This window comes from Gossypium hirsutum, chromosome A12, assembly GCF_007990345.1.
Source record: "Gossypium hirsutum isolate 1008001.06 chromosome A12, Gossypium_hirsutum_v2.1, whole genome shotgun sequence".
In the NCBI taxonomy this organism is placed as follows: Eukaryota; Viridiplantae; Streptophyta; class Magnoliopsida; order Malvales; family Malvaceae; genus Gossypium; species Gossypium hirsutum.
Window position 1 is genome coordinate 51363452 of NC_053435.1, and position 16087 is coordinate 51379538.

A 16087-nucleotide genomic window follows, 5' to 3' on the forward strand; every position below is an offset into this window, starting at 1 on the left:
CGAAGGCATTCGTGCGAGCTACTATATCCGGGCTAAGTCCCGAAGGCATTCGTGCGAGCTACTATATCCGGGCTAAGTCCCGAAGGTGTTTGTGCGAGCTATTATATCTGGGCTAAGTCCCGAAGGCATTTGTGCGAGTTATTATACCGGGCTAAGTCCCGAAGGCATTTGTGCAAGTTACTATAACCGGGCTAAGTCCCGAAGGCATTTAAGCTAGTGGCTATATCCGGCTAAACTCCGAAGGTACTTGGTTTGAGAACGAGTGATCTTGCTGTAATAATTTAAATTGATACGCTCGTAAAACCCAACGATGAGGTACGTTTCGTATATGCATTAGGGTGGTGATTCCGTTTAAATAATATTCGCTCAGTAAATTAATGAGCTTCCGGCCTTGGCTAAGTTGATCTTTTGTGTATGAATATAAGGGTTGGTAATGTGAAGTAAGTATGATATTGAGAATTTGTGCATATGAGATTATCCGTTTAGCCATATGAATGCTATACTTTGGTTGTGTCTAATTTCATGGCTCAAACTTACTAAGCATTAAATGCTTACTCCGTTTCTTTGATTCTCTGTTTTATAGATTTTGGGTTCGTCAGCTATCGGACTCGGGATTGTTGAATTCGAAGTCGTCCACACTATCAAAGCCCCTTTTTGGTACACTTTTGGTTGAACTTTGAAATGGCATGTATAGGACTACCCGTTTTGTTGTTGGTCATGGACCCTTTGGTTTTGTGTAAATTTGGATAGCCATGCGAAAATGGCTTATATACACTTTGAGCTTAGTATTATAATCGTCTTGTATGATGTTCATTAAGAGGTATGGAAATGTTTGGGAATGATTAGCCGTGGGAATGGTTAATCATGATCATATTTTGTGCTATATATGCTAAAGGGCTAGTTGAATCATGGAAACTATGTAATAGGTAAAGTCTACCTTAAAAATAGATGCTGATAGCAGCAGTGACGTGAATGTGAAAAATCACTAAAAATAGTATGAATGTAATTAAATAGTGAATAAATTATGTAATCTAACCTTGATGAATCTATTTTCATAGGAAAGTAACGAAACGATCCTATGAACAGTATATTATGAGATATTTAAGTTTTCGCGAAACAGGGCCAGAACGGTTTCTGGATTCCCTGTTCCGACTTTGGAAATTCATTACAAATTAACCAGATATAATTAGAAGTCATGCCATATATTTATAGTTTCATTTTCGAGTCTAGTTTCTATAGAAACAAACGGAATCAGTATTGAATCCCTGTACAGGGAGATATCCAAGTCGTAATGCACAAAGGTCAGTGTAGTCAAACCCTGAAACAGGGGATACTTTAACTAATAAACTGTACTAATTGGCTCGACCAAAAATTCTAGAAAAATATTTTTAGATTTATATATGAGTCTAGTTTCAGGAAGAATTTACGAAACTGATTTTGGAGTTTTGAAACTCAAGATATGATTTTTATGGCGACAGTGATGCAGTAACCCGTGTGTCTCGAAATTTTTAAATGGACTATGGAAATAAGTGAATTAAGGTTGTTAACCCCTCGTGTCCGACCCCGGCGACGGTCTCGGGTACGGGGTGTTACAAAATCTGTTCATTTTATTCTAGTTCGATCCAATTACTCACTTGATAAATTAGCTGTGTAACACCCCTCGCCCGTATCCAACGCCGGGATAGGGTTCGAGGTGTTACCGAACTTAAACTCAACCAACTATATAAAACCGGGCTGTAAAATTTTGATCAATTTAAAACTTTTCATTTCACATACATTTTGTCCCTTAAACAGGCTCACGAGGCCCAAAACATGTATTAGAAGAGGTTCGGGACTAAACCAAGAACTTAAGAAAAGCTTGAAAAATTTCATGCTTTAAGGTTCCACACGCCCGTGTGGCTTGGGACACGCCTGTGCCCTTCGCCCGTGTGAAACACTGACTTTAAAACATGGACATGTCACACGCCCATGTGACCTACCCATGTACTAAACTGACTTAAAATTTTAATTATAGGGGACGCACGGTTGGACAACACGCCTATGAGGCAGACCGTGTGTCACACACGGTCCAGACACACACCCGTATGTCTACCTGTGTGGACAATTACAAGGCTATTTTCCAAGCCATTTGTCACCCTCACAACATATGCACACATACTTATCCAATAACATACAAAATGACATAAATGAGCTCTTACGCGTCTACAAACATGTTATGCTTATGACAATTTCTTATGCAATAAATATCATAGAATTTACTCACATCATTACCACATACTTGTCATAACTATCATTATGTCACAAACCTCATGTCCATCACTAAGAATGCATAATCATATCCACAAACCATTCACGAGGCAATATTAACTATTTACAAATCACTTAATATTGCATCAGTTACTAACTCATCAATGAATCTCAATTCAATCTCTAGGCATACATGCTGTAAGCCACATCACAAGAGATAATAACATAAATGCATAAGAATAATCATATAGGCCCATAATGTCATTAGCCAACATAGGCCAATTCACAAGACTACATACTACCTTAATAACATGCCAATGCCTCTGGCTAAATCATAATATCACATATTCAACATTAAAACCCTATACATGCAATAGACTCAAAACATTAGGATTTACTTACGCCGATAGCGTTAACTCGACAGTGTGATAATATCCTTGACGACCTCCAACCCGAGCTAACCCGACAATCCTAGGGAACATGGGAGAGAAAAGGGGGTAATCTTTATGCTTAGTAAGTTCATATGAAAACAATAAGTAACTCATTAACATGTTTTATCAATGTTTACAACATATTCTCAAATTCACGACAAGCTGTCTTCCTGAGCAACAGTCACTAAATTATTTATATCTGGAGCTACGGAACTCCAAATTAAGTTCCATTAATTTTCTTTGAAACTAGACTCGTGTACCTTTCTACCATACCTCTATACCATAAAATTTCTAGAATTTTTTGTTTAGCCAATTAGAACAGTTTATTCCTCAAAGTTACCCCTAATTCACTGTCTGACAGTTTAGACCCTTCTGCACTAAAGTTCAATTATCTCATAGCACAGGACTCGAATAATGTTCTCATCTATTTATATTGAAAATATACTCATTAATTATTCTAAACATATAAATTATAACTCATAAATATTTTTTTACAATTTATAATGATTTTCTCAAATCAAAACACGGGATTTCGAAGTCATTCTGACTCTATCCCGCACAACTTTAAATATCTCATTATAGGAAATTCTTTTGCTTACATGGTTTATTTTATAAGAAACTAGACTCAATAAGATTTATTTCCATATTTTATTCAGCTTCTATCTCATTTTCCGCTATTTTTAGTTTATTTTCAAAGTTACACTACTGCAGTAACTCAAATCTATCAAGGCTAAGTTACTCTTTCATGATCATTGTTCACAAATTTAATACAACATCATTTCATCCATCATGGTAAGAACACATATTTATGCATCATAGATCATCACATACCAAGGAATTCTCATAGGCTTAGTGTACATACCTGCACAACTCGTAACATAACTCAAGTGCATACTCACCAATGACTTACCTTATCGGGACCATCATCAACTCTTTCCTCAGATTACCTGTTGAACACTTGCAATACTAATTGGATACTCGGAAAAACCTTTGCACATAAGTGCCTCAATTGTAGCTAAAGCTACCTCAAATCTCATGAAATTTAAATGCTCACTCTCGAGCTAGTCATCTAGACTCATAATTCCTAGTGACATGCCACTCGTATCCTATTTTATTCCTAAGGTTCAAACGGGATTTTTCCTCGCTTATCAAGGCTTTGTCTCATCATATTTATATTCATCACATACACATTAATATTTGTACAATTCATGTGATGATAACATTTAAATACATGTATAGCATTGTATTATTTGCATACGAACTTACCTCGATACCAGAAAGGTGAAAAAGACGTAATCGTCCATAAATTGATTTTCCCCGTTCTAGGCCCAAATTGCATTTTCAACATCTAAAACATCACATTTAGCTAATTACAACAATGTACTAATCAAATTAGTCGATTAACACACTTTGGCAAAATTTACAATTTTGCCCCTCTATTTTGCCAAAATTACCAAATTGCCCCTAGACTCGAAACAAGATTTTTATTCAATTTCTATACTCCTTAAGCCTAGATAAACCATTTTCATAACTATGGCAACTCACAAAAATCATTATTACACACATTAACAACCTATTTTACAGCTTTGCATAATAACCTTTTTAAGGTATTTTCATGAAAATTTCCTTCACAAAAGTTGTTTATTAGGCAACTACAACTCATATTCTTCCATGAAAACTCATCAAACAACACATATACATTCATGGAAAAACCCTAGCCTCTTAATCATTTTGGAAAATAGTCCCCTCTTATGAAAGCTCATGCTTTAAGGTTCCAAAAATGTAAAAATCTTCAAGAAAAAGCATTAAAATCACTTGCTTTCAAGAAAGTTTCCTTGCTGAAAGTTCAAAGCTTCAAAACCCTTTTCTTTGTTGGTATTTTCGGTTAAAGAAGAAGGAAGAAATTGAAAAATTTGAAGCTAATTCCTTAGGGTACCATTTTATGACCTAATATGACATCACCTTACCAAATACATTGACCATTTGAAATTTATTGTCCCATGGCTGGCCAAGCCATATTTAATGGTCTAATTTCACTTTAAAGGCCCCCAATTTTAATACTCTAGCTATTAGACACATTTGGGGTACTAAAATACAACTTTTACCTTTTACGCGATTTAGTCCTTTTTCAAAATTGGACTAGAAATCGCTAAAATTAATATACCAAAATTTTCATGCACCTTTATAAACATGTTATAACACATAAAATACTATCAAAATAATTTTCTCGGCCTCAGAATAGTGGTTCCAAAGCCACTATTCCGATTAGGCCCAAAATCAGGCTGTTACAAGCTGAGTTATACATTTCTGATATCGTGAGATTACATGGTGTGCCATTTTCTATAGTGTCAGATAGAGATCTGAGATTTCCTTCACGATTCTAGAAAAAGTTACAAGATGCTCTGAGTACATAATTGCATTTCAGTACTACTTTTCACCAGCAAACGGATGGTCAATCCGAGTGGATTATTCAGATACTCGAGGATATGTTGAGATTTTGCATTCTTGAGTTTGAAGGTACGTGGGAACTGTATCTGGCTTTAATTGAATTCACTTACAATAATAGCTTTCAATCGAGTATTAAAATGGCACCCTATGAGGCTTTATATGGTCGCAAATGCCGTACACCTTTATATTGGACTGAGCTTAGTGAAAGTAAGATACACAGGATTGATTTGATAAAAGAAACTGAACAGAAAGTGAAAGTGATCAGAGATTGTTTGAAAAAGCTTCCGATCGTCAAAAATCTTATGCAGAGTTGAAAATAAAAGACATTGAGTTTGAGGTTGGTGACAAAGTTTGTTTGAAAGTATCTCCATGAAAGAAACTGCTTCGGTTTGCTAGAAAAGGAAAATTGAGTATGAGGCTCATTAGGTCATATGAGATTACCGAGTGTATTGGGCCGGTATCATATAGATTGTTGTTACCACCAGAGTTAGAAAAGATTCATGATGTGTTTCACGTATCAACACTTCGATGATACAGATTCGATCCTTCTCATGTGATTCCTCTGTCTAAGATTGAAATTCAGTCTGATATGACTTACGAAGAAGAACTGATCCCGTATCTTAGCTTTCGAAGCTAAAGAACTAAGAAATGAGAGAATTCCATTAGTGAAAGTGATGTGGCATCAGCACGATATTAAAGAGGCAACGTGGGAGCCTAAAGATACTATGAAACAACAATATCCGAATCTGTTTAATGGTAACATTTTCGGGGATGAAAATCCTTAAGCGGGAGAGTTGTAACAGTCTGGTTTAGACCCTACTCAGAATAGTAGTTTCAGGACCAGAAATCCCAGTAAAAATATTTAAATATTATTTTTCGTGCTTATGTTATGTGAATTAGCATGTGTGAAACTTTCGTACGAAAATTTGATGAATTGTGTGCTTAATTTGATAAAAGGACCTAATCGCGTAAAATGTAAAAGTTGCTTGCTATTTGTTAAAAGTGCCTATTTGATTTGGCTCATTAAAGGTGAGGTCCTTATGATGAAATAAATCCAATTATATGTTAGTGAATGATATGGTTTGGCATTATGGTAATTATGGTTATTTTTAAAGGGTGGTTAGGTAAATGGCATATTAATGTATATTATAATAAAACCAAAGCATAAAATAAAACCATCATGCTTCATCCTTGCCAAATTCATCAAAGAAAGAAAGAAAATTTAGCTTAGGGTTTCAGCTATGGTATGGCTAGATTAAGGTATGATTTTTTACTAGATTTTTGACAATTTCTACATTTTTGTGATCGTTGTTAAGTGTTCTAGCTAGCCGATGCTTAAATTCATTAAATTGTTGATGAATGCCATTAATGAATTCATGAGTTTTGTGATATTAAATGATGAATTATGAAAGCTTAGTTCTTGATATACATGTTTTGTAAAGTGATTTTGAGTAAAAATGCACATTAAGAATTAAATTGTGAAAATTAGAAATTGAGAGACTAAAATGTAAAATAAATGAAATGTATGGGTTTGTATGAGCTAAGTGAGTATTCGGTCTAATATGTGTACAAGGAAATTTTGTGTATTTGGTGTTTTGTGTAATAAGGACTAAAATGTCAAAATGTATAAATTTAGGGGCTAAAGTGTAAAAAGGCCTAAAGATGTTTTTGTGTATTAAATTGAATGTGTTGGTGATTAAATGAGTTAATTTTGAATACATATAGATCAAGAAAAGGGGAATTCTGCTTCAGACCAATAGAAGTCGAAGGTTATAGAGTAGACAATCCGAGTCGACAATTTCAAGTACAAGGTAAGTTCGTACGTGATACATGATTTACATGTATATTTTTTATGCTTTTATTATACATAAATTGTATATATTTGATTATGGATTGAATACGATGATAAATCAACTGCTTTTGGCACTAAGTGTACGATTCAAAATAGCTTCAACTATAAATAGCACTAAGTGTGCGAAATGGAATAGCTTCGGCTGTATGAGGCACTAAGTGTGCGATACCGAGATAGCTTTGGTTAATTCAGATGGCACTAACTGTGCGGAATCATTCTAGCTTCGGTTAACCCTTAAAGCACTAAATGTGCAGATGCTTAAAACATGAATAATATTCGAAAAATCTTAAAATATCTGAACGAGTGGTGAGAATGAAAATGAATAAATACGGGAAGGTTCAAGTATGTACAATACCTATGTTGTAGATGACATTATGTATATGAATTCCGTTGAATTGGTATAAACATATGAATTATGTTGGCATAGAATTGATAGATGAATTGAGAATTAATAAGTGCTTATGTGTTCATGTTTTATATTTTATAAACTATTGATGATAGTTGGTACGAGCTTACTAAGCTTTTGAAAGCTTACTTTGTGTGAGTTTTCATTATTTTATAGATATCGAAGCTACTGTCAGCTCAGGAATCATAAAGGATTGTCACCATACTATCGAACCTCATTTTGGTACCTTTAGAATTGTATATATATTAAAGTATGGCATGTATAGGCTAAAAGAGTTTTAGGTAGGTTTTTTAATGTATTTATCATGCCATGTGATATGGCTAGCTCATGTTTGGACTTATGGTTGGAAATGTTATATGATATGTGAGGCATTGTGAAGTATATGGTATGTTTTGAATGACCAAAAGAAATGGTCAATGTTGATAAGTTTTGGTCAGCTTCGAGCATGAGATTGAATGATGTATTGAAACATATGTTTTGGTATGAATTTAGTTTAGGTATTGGCATGTTTTGGTTGATGAATTGAGATTGAAATTTATTGATAATGTAAAGGCATGATTAATGTATGTTTTGGAATAGAGATAGGCTGAAATTGGTGTACAAATATGCTTAGTTTGGTACTTGTAGGTTTGACCCAATTGGGGTGGCAAGTTGGCTATTCAAATGGCCTATTTTTGTCCATACGGACAGAGTCACGGGCGTGTGTCTCAGCCGTGTGCGACACATAGCTATGTTACAAGGCCGTGTGTCCCCTGGGGTACCCTACGATTTTAAGTTAGGGTCGAGCACGACCAAGGCACACGGGCGTGTGGCTTAAGTCAGGCTCGACCACGGCCAAGACACACGGGCATGTCTTGTGGCCGTGTGAGCAAGTCAGTATGTATGCTCTGTTTTGACATGGCCTAGACACACGGGTGTGTCTAATGCCATGTAAGGCACATGGCTTGTTCATACAGGCGTGTGACCTATATAAATTCTAAAATTGTTTAAGTTTTGGGAAAATTTTGTATGTGTTCAGTTTAGTCCCGACCCCTTTCTAATGCATGTTTAAGGTCTTGATGACCTATATAAGGGACTCTATATTGATGTTTGATCTTTGATGTTAAGATGTTTATGAACTAAATATTAAATGTTTTGATTTGTCTGATAATACTTTAACCCTAGTCCGGTGATGGATACGGGTTAGAGGTGTTACAACTCAAACTTAACATCTTTTTGCAGCAATCTCGTCAAAGGAGTCACAATTATCGAAAACCCTTTTATGAAGCGTCGATAGTAACTGGCTAAGCCTAAAAAGCTTCTATCCTCGGTTATGTTCTTCAGAGGTTTCCACTCAACAATAGCGGATATCTTATTTGGATCAACTCAGATGCCATCACTCGACACAATGTGACCGAGGAATCCAACCTCTCGGAGCCAAAACTCACTCTTGCTAAATTTAGCATACAACTATTTGTCTCGTAAGATCTGTGAAACTGTTCTCAGATGTTCCGCATGCTTAGTCTCATCCTTGGAATAAATCAGGATATCATCAATAAACACAACAACAGACTTGTCTAAGTATGACCGGAATATCCTATTCATCAAGTCCATAAATAGAGCCGGTGCATTTGTCAACCCAAAAGGCATCACAAGAAATTCATAATGGCCATACCTCGTTCTGAAAGCAGTCTTAGTTACATCTGACTCTTTTACTCGCAACTGTAATAGCCGAACCTCAGATCTATCTTAGAAAACACAGTGGCTACCCTTAATTGATAAAACAAGTCGTCGATTCTTGGAAACAGATACTTGTTCTTGATGGTTACCTTGTTGAGTTGTCAGTAGTCTATATACACAGCCTCATCGAACCATTTTTCTTCTTTACAAATAATACTAGAGCACCCCAAGGTGAAAAGCTCAGTCTTGCAAAACATTTATCCATCAGTTCTTGTAACTATGCTTTTAACTCTTTCAGTTCGGTCGGTGTCATCCTATATGGAGCAATAGAAATAGGAGCTGTTCCTGGCACCAGCTCAATACCAAATTCTACTTCTCTAACGAGAGGTAATCTGGGTAGCTCTTCCAGAAACACATCTGGATATTCGCATACTATCGGTATCAATTCCAAGTTCAACTCAGATTCTTTAGTATTCAACACAAAAGCAAGGTAGGCTTCATATCCTTTTCTCATATACCTTTGAGCCATCACTGAGGTAATCACAACTGGCGGAGTATCCAACTCGCTTGAACCAATCAGGAGAATCTCACCATCTGAGCATTTCAATTCAATATACTTGCTACCACAATTTACAATCACATCATGCACAACTAACTAATCCATGCCCAGTATTACATCAAACTCATAGAATGGGAATAACATAAGGTTAGCTGAAAAACAATGACCTTGAATCGTCAAAGGATAATTTTTACAAACTTTATCAACTAGGATGATTTGCCTAGAGGGTTTGACACCTTAATCACAAATTTCATAGGGTCTACATACATATCCATGCTAGACACCAATTTCATGCAAATGTACGAATGGGTTGACTTTGGATTAATTAAGGCAATGACACGAGTATTATAGATAGAAAATGTACCCGTGATGGCATCAGGAGCTGAGACTTCCTCTCAAGCGCATATTAAATAAGTTCTTAACGGGGCTCGAGCCTTTGATTTTACAATAGATCCTTAGCAACAGTTCGACTGCCACTTGCACTTCTGGGATGTCTCGGAGGTCTACCTCGACAAATAGGAGCATTCAGCTGCGGAGCTAATTCAACCACTTTATTAGCTTGCTCCGGGCAGTCTTTGAGAAAATGGTCAAGAGACCTACATCAGAAACACGCACCACCCTTCATTCGACACTTTTAAAAGTGAAATTTGTTGCAGCTTTTACACTTTGGCTTTTGATCAACTACGCTTCCCACACTAGTTACCATAGGGGAAGAAGACTTCGGGTTATGCCGCTTGGAGCTTCTTGCTCCACCCGAATATCCTACTGATGAAGTGGAGTGTTCTTGATGACTTCCCGATTTCTTTGTGGGGAAGAGGCGTGCTCTGTCACTAGACCTCTTACTTGAAACTCGAGCTTCTCTCTTAGCTTGCTTTCTTTCATTATTTAGCGATTCGGCCTTCTTGGCCTGGCCAACTAATGCAAAAAATTCTCGTATCTCAAGGATCCCAATCAGCAACTTAATTTCCTCATTCAAGCCTTCCTCAAAGCGCTTACACATTTCTATCTCTGATTGGACCCACTCCGTTGCATACTGACTTAACCTTACGAATTCTCATTTGTACTCTCACACAGTATTATTTCCTTGTTTGAGTTCTAGGAACTTCTTTCATTTCGAGTCTAAAAGCCTTTGACTGATGTATTTCTTTTTAAACTCAACTTGGAAGAACTCCCATGTAACGTCTTCCTTCGGTACCACTGAGGATACCGTCTTCCACCAATGGTATGCTGTATCTTTCAAATGAGAGCATTCCTTGGGTGTACATGACAATTCGTCCAAAACTTGCACAGTGTTCTCGAGCCAGAACTCAGCTTGTTTATCATCATCTTCAACCTTATCGCTAAACTCTTCAACCTCGTATTTCCTAAGTTTGTCCACTGGGGCTTTACCAATTCTCACAGGTGCCATAACTTGTGGCACTTCTCCCTCAGGCCGAGCAGGGGGCAGAGGAGGTCGTGGTATATTGAGGTAGTTTCTCAAGTAATCCCCAAACCATTCATCCATCATCTCGAAAAATCAGCTCTTGCCTCTTCTTGTCCTTCAGACATAGGCCGTCTACTACTAGCAGTAGCTCGCTGAACAAAAGCTAGAGCATGGCTCTCAGCTCTCTCGGACTCATCTTGAGCTTGATTGGAAGACATTTACTATATTCAAATATAATTAAAAATGGTTAGGAGATATCACACTATCATAACTTGTATAATGGCATGTATAGCTATACTCAATACATGCTACATTAGTCCTAGAACCGACTAAATTGTAACTCTGATACCACTAGATGTAACACCCCTACCTGTACCCAAGACTGGGACAAAGTACGAGGCGTTACCGAACATATACTTGGACACTTTCGAAAAATACGGGTTATAAAATTTCATTCTAATCTACAACCGATCAAAAAACATCATAGTGTCCTGATTATGGACCTAGAAGATCCAAAACATACATTAAAAGTGATCCGAGACTAAACTGAGAACTATATAAAACTTTAGTAAAATTCCTAAGGTTATGCCTCACATGCCCATGTGGAGGCAAATTACACGCCTCTGTGATTAGGGACACACCCGTGTCCCTCACCCATGTTGAATTATTTGAATTTATTTTTCATTTCGAACCTGCAGGGGTTTCCACACGGAAAATCACACGCCAGTGTCCCTGGCCCGTCATCATTCATTTTGAGGCACACGCCCGTGTGTTTAGGCCGTGTCCACCACACGGTTGAGACACATGGTCGTGTCTCTACATGTGTGTTTACTACAATACAAACTGACCTAAAATTTTAGGTGCAGGGGACACACAGCCAGGCAACACGCCTATGAGGGCTGACCGTGTGTCACACACGGCCTAGACACATGCCCGTGTGTCTACCCGTGTGGACCTTTTTAGGGCTATTTTCCAAGCCTTTGGTCACCCTCTATCATCGAAACACACTTATAGACTTCAATGGTATTTAACATGGCCTAATTATATTCTCAAACAACATTGGTATAATTAATTGCATGTTAACTCATCTTATCAGTTTAGTACATGCTACCCAATCCAACTTAGACACAAAGGGTGCTAGCCTATCCTTTTCGTATTAGGGATTAACATAGCACGTTTTGCATTTTACCCTTAGGCCATATTATAACCATATACCATTATATGCTATGTCCACTCTCAAATTATTAGGTCCCATTTCAATCATCCATCCATGATACACCTCAGCATCATATCTCATGAAACATTTAAACATAAACATGCATCATTAGTAGGTTAACAACCTACATTAATATGAGCCATATCTCATGACCATATACAAAAGAATAAGTATACCATTTAAGCCTTTACATTGGCTAGCCAAATGACACATACAACAAATAACCAAAAACCCTATACATGCCATTAAACAAAATAGAAGTATCTATATACCAAAGCAGGACGAGTTGATAGTGTGTTGATTCTCCAATTGTCTACCAATCTTCAGAGTTCACGAGCTCTGTAAGAAAGGGGAAAGAGAAAGGGTAAGCATTTATATGCTTGGTAAGTCCGGATAACTAGAAAGTAAACTTACCGGTTTATTAACATACTACCATATTAGGCAATGATTCCAACAAGTATAAAATAGTTTCCCTATTGCATGCACTCAATCATCAAGTTAGCCTCACAACAATACATCATGTCATTAATCTTAAATGAGCTCATCAACTCAATATTTTCATCTCTATTTCTCATGTTAATCCCGTTGAATTTATCAGAAATCTCAATCGATAGCCCAAATTACCGTCAAGTCACACAAGTGATCATCTCAAGTACGTACTCCCGCGAAACGTACATCTTACGGCGGGATTACCAGTCCAGGCTAAATCCCTTTTATTGACAATTGCTTTCATAAACTCAGATTTGAATTGTCAGTCCAGGCTAAATTCAGTCCTCAGTCAGATTACCTGTCCAGGCTAAATCCTTAATACATCTATATTCTTCGGGAGGCTCGATCACTCAAGGAACACCAGTCTGGGCTAGATCCTTTCTATTTTGAGATCATCGGATTACCCGTCCAGGCTAAATCTTTTTCTGCAACACATGCAAGATCTCATGTTATGTAAGCCATAATTTATCCATCGGATTTTCCTTTCTATTTCAACTGGGACATTTATCATCTTTTCATTTACTCTAGCACATTTCATGGATTATCATGCAATGAATATCTAAATTTTCATGCACTCAAGAACATGCATTATTTAAGTACATTAAAAGTTTACTTCGTGTTATACGAACTTACCTGGTAGTCGTTTCGGATTCGTGCCTCAGTTATTCTGAAACCTTTCGTTTTCCACAATCGACCTCTGAAATTGGTTCCTCGGGGTCTATATCAATAAAAGTAAATTATTAATACTTCCCATTGTTCATTTTCAGCTTACGACTCACCCCCGGGCAAAATGACCAAATTGCCCTTAACCTTTCACACTTTTACAATTTAGTCTTAAGGCTCGTATAATGAAATGCATGAAATTTCTAAGTTACCCAAGCCTAGCCGAATATATTTCCTGCCTATAACAGCCCATATTTTCTTTTATTTCACATTTTTCTACCCATTTCACAACTTTTACAAAACGGTCCCATAAGCCATTTCCATGAAAAACTATTTAGTAGAAGTTGTTTACTATCCTTTAAACTCTCATATTCCTCCATAAATCATCAGAACACAAACATCTCATTCATGGGTAAATTTTTGAACACGAAACATAGCTTGGAATATGGGTAGAAATAAAGAGAGCATGTTACGAGGATCCCAAAAATACGAAGAACGTTAAAAACGGGGCTAAGGAGCACTTACTATTGAGCTTGAAAATGTTGAAAACCCTCGCTATGGAGACCCTTTAATTTTTGGTAGCCATGGTGAAGAAATGGCTGAATTTTGCTTCCTTTTTCCCTTTTTATTAATTTTATTACCAAATAACCAAAATGTCCTTCTTTACTAAACTTTCAAAATTTTCTATGCATGCCCATTTTTTTCCAAAAATTTTGAAATTGGAAAAAATGCTATTTAAGACCTTCTAATTAACATTCCAAAGCAATTTCATGCAAATTGCTTCTAGAACCCAAGTTTTGCAATTTATTCTATTTGGTCCTTAAATTCCAATTGGACACCTTACACATAGAATTTCTTCATGAAAATTTAACACATGCTTATTTTCATATCCTAGACCTCATAATGATCATGAAATAATTATTTTAATGTCAGATTTGTGGTCCCGAAACCACTATTCTGACTAGGCCCTATTTTGGGATGTTATAAGCGACGTTGCACATCCTAAATGATCTTCTAAAAAAAAACTCTGATATCTCTTCTAGAACTCTCTTTACTAGCTAACCCATTCTCGACTCTAACCACATTATTACTAATTCAATCGTTGAATTCTATAGCTTCTCTTTTGTAGACTTAATAAACATAAATCTAGAAAATTTTGTTGTATAAGACTTTGAGGGTGAGGAGGTGGAGATCGTAAAGCCTCTAAAATTAACTATCACATATACACATAACATAACGTTCATTAACAACATAATATTATGAACTTTTTCTCTAATCATTATGAGTTTCTACTCATCCAAAGCAACTTTTTAACCAGATACTTGAGTATCGCTTTCAGCATTATTGGAATTAGCTCGGTTAGAAAGCACCTTTGTCTAAAATGAAACAAATCTCATCAGTGTCAGGAGATATCACAATATCACAGGTTATGTAATGCCATGTATTTCTAGACTTCATACATGCTACGTTCATCCACAGAAGTGACTAAACCGTAGCTCTAATACCACTAAATGTAACACCCTAACCTGTCTCCATCACCATAATAGGGTTACGGAGCATTACTATAAAAAAACATAGCTCAAATCATTCATTTCCAATGTTTCATAATCATTACAAAATCTAATCAAACACATACATAACGTCCCTTTTTCAAGCCCCCGATGCCTTAAATACACTTTAGAAACGATCCAGGACTAAATCGAAAACATTTAAAACTTTTTGGAAAAAGATGGAAAAATTCACACTGCAGGGGTCACGTGACCTTGTGGCCAGGCTGTATGGACATTCGAAGTAAGGACACACAGTTGTGTCTTTGCCCGTGTAACAGTCTTACTTGGGTCATAAGGTCAAGCCACACGCCAATGTAACTCTCGAAATGCAACCTTTAAAAACCTATAGGGGACACACAGCCGTATCGCATTGCTATGTGTCACACACGACTGAGATACACACCCGTGTCTTAGGCCGTGTGTATAAGAAATAGGCCAATTTCAAGCCATTACTTCCACCCATTTCAAGCTTACACCTACAAGACATTTGCACATATAATCAAGCTTTCAAACATACCAAATCATGCATATTAAGAATAATTCATTAAGTCATTTATCCTTACACTAATATGCCATATAGGCACCTCAAATGCAAACATACAATTTATCTAAACATATATATATATGTACTTAACACGTTCCATTCATCAACACTTAATTTATTTTCCATTTTCAAAACTCATCATAGATTGACCACATTTATACTATTACAATTAGTTCATATTTACCTAAAAGAATAACACTTATATAAACATACCAAACATGGTCATTCCAAACATACCTAAACATGTGCATGTTTAAACATACCATACTTGGCTTATACCTTGTCAATAGAACTTATCATTTGAATCATTATTTGCATGCATCTCAAATACACATATACCTAACTTAAATATATATATGACCATAACTCATCCATATATATATTTAGCTTAAATTCATATTACCACAAGCCAAATTCACATTCAAACATACCAAATGGGTAATAATTCAACCTTTCATATCAACTCATGCCTTAAATGATCATTTTGAAAACATGCCAACACTTACACTTTGGTTGTAAAAACCATGCATCAATTTGATCATATAAACACCAACCATTAAGAATCAAAGTGCCAAAAGCACACCAACCATTAAGGCATCA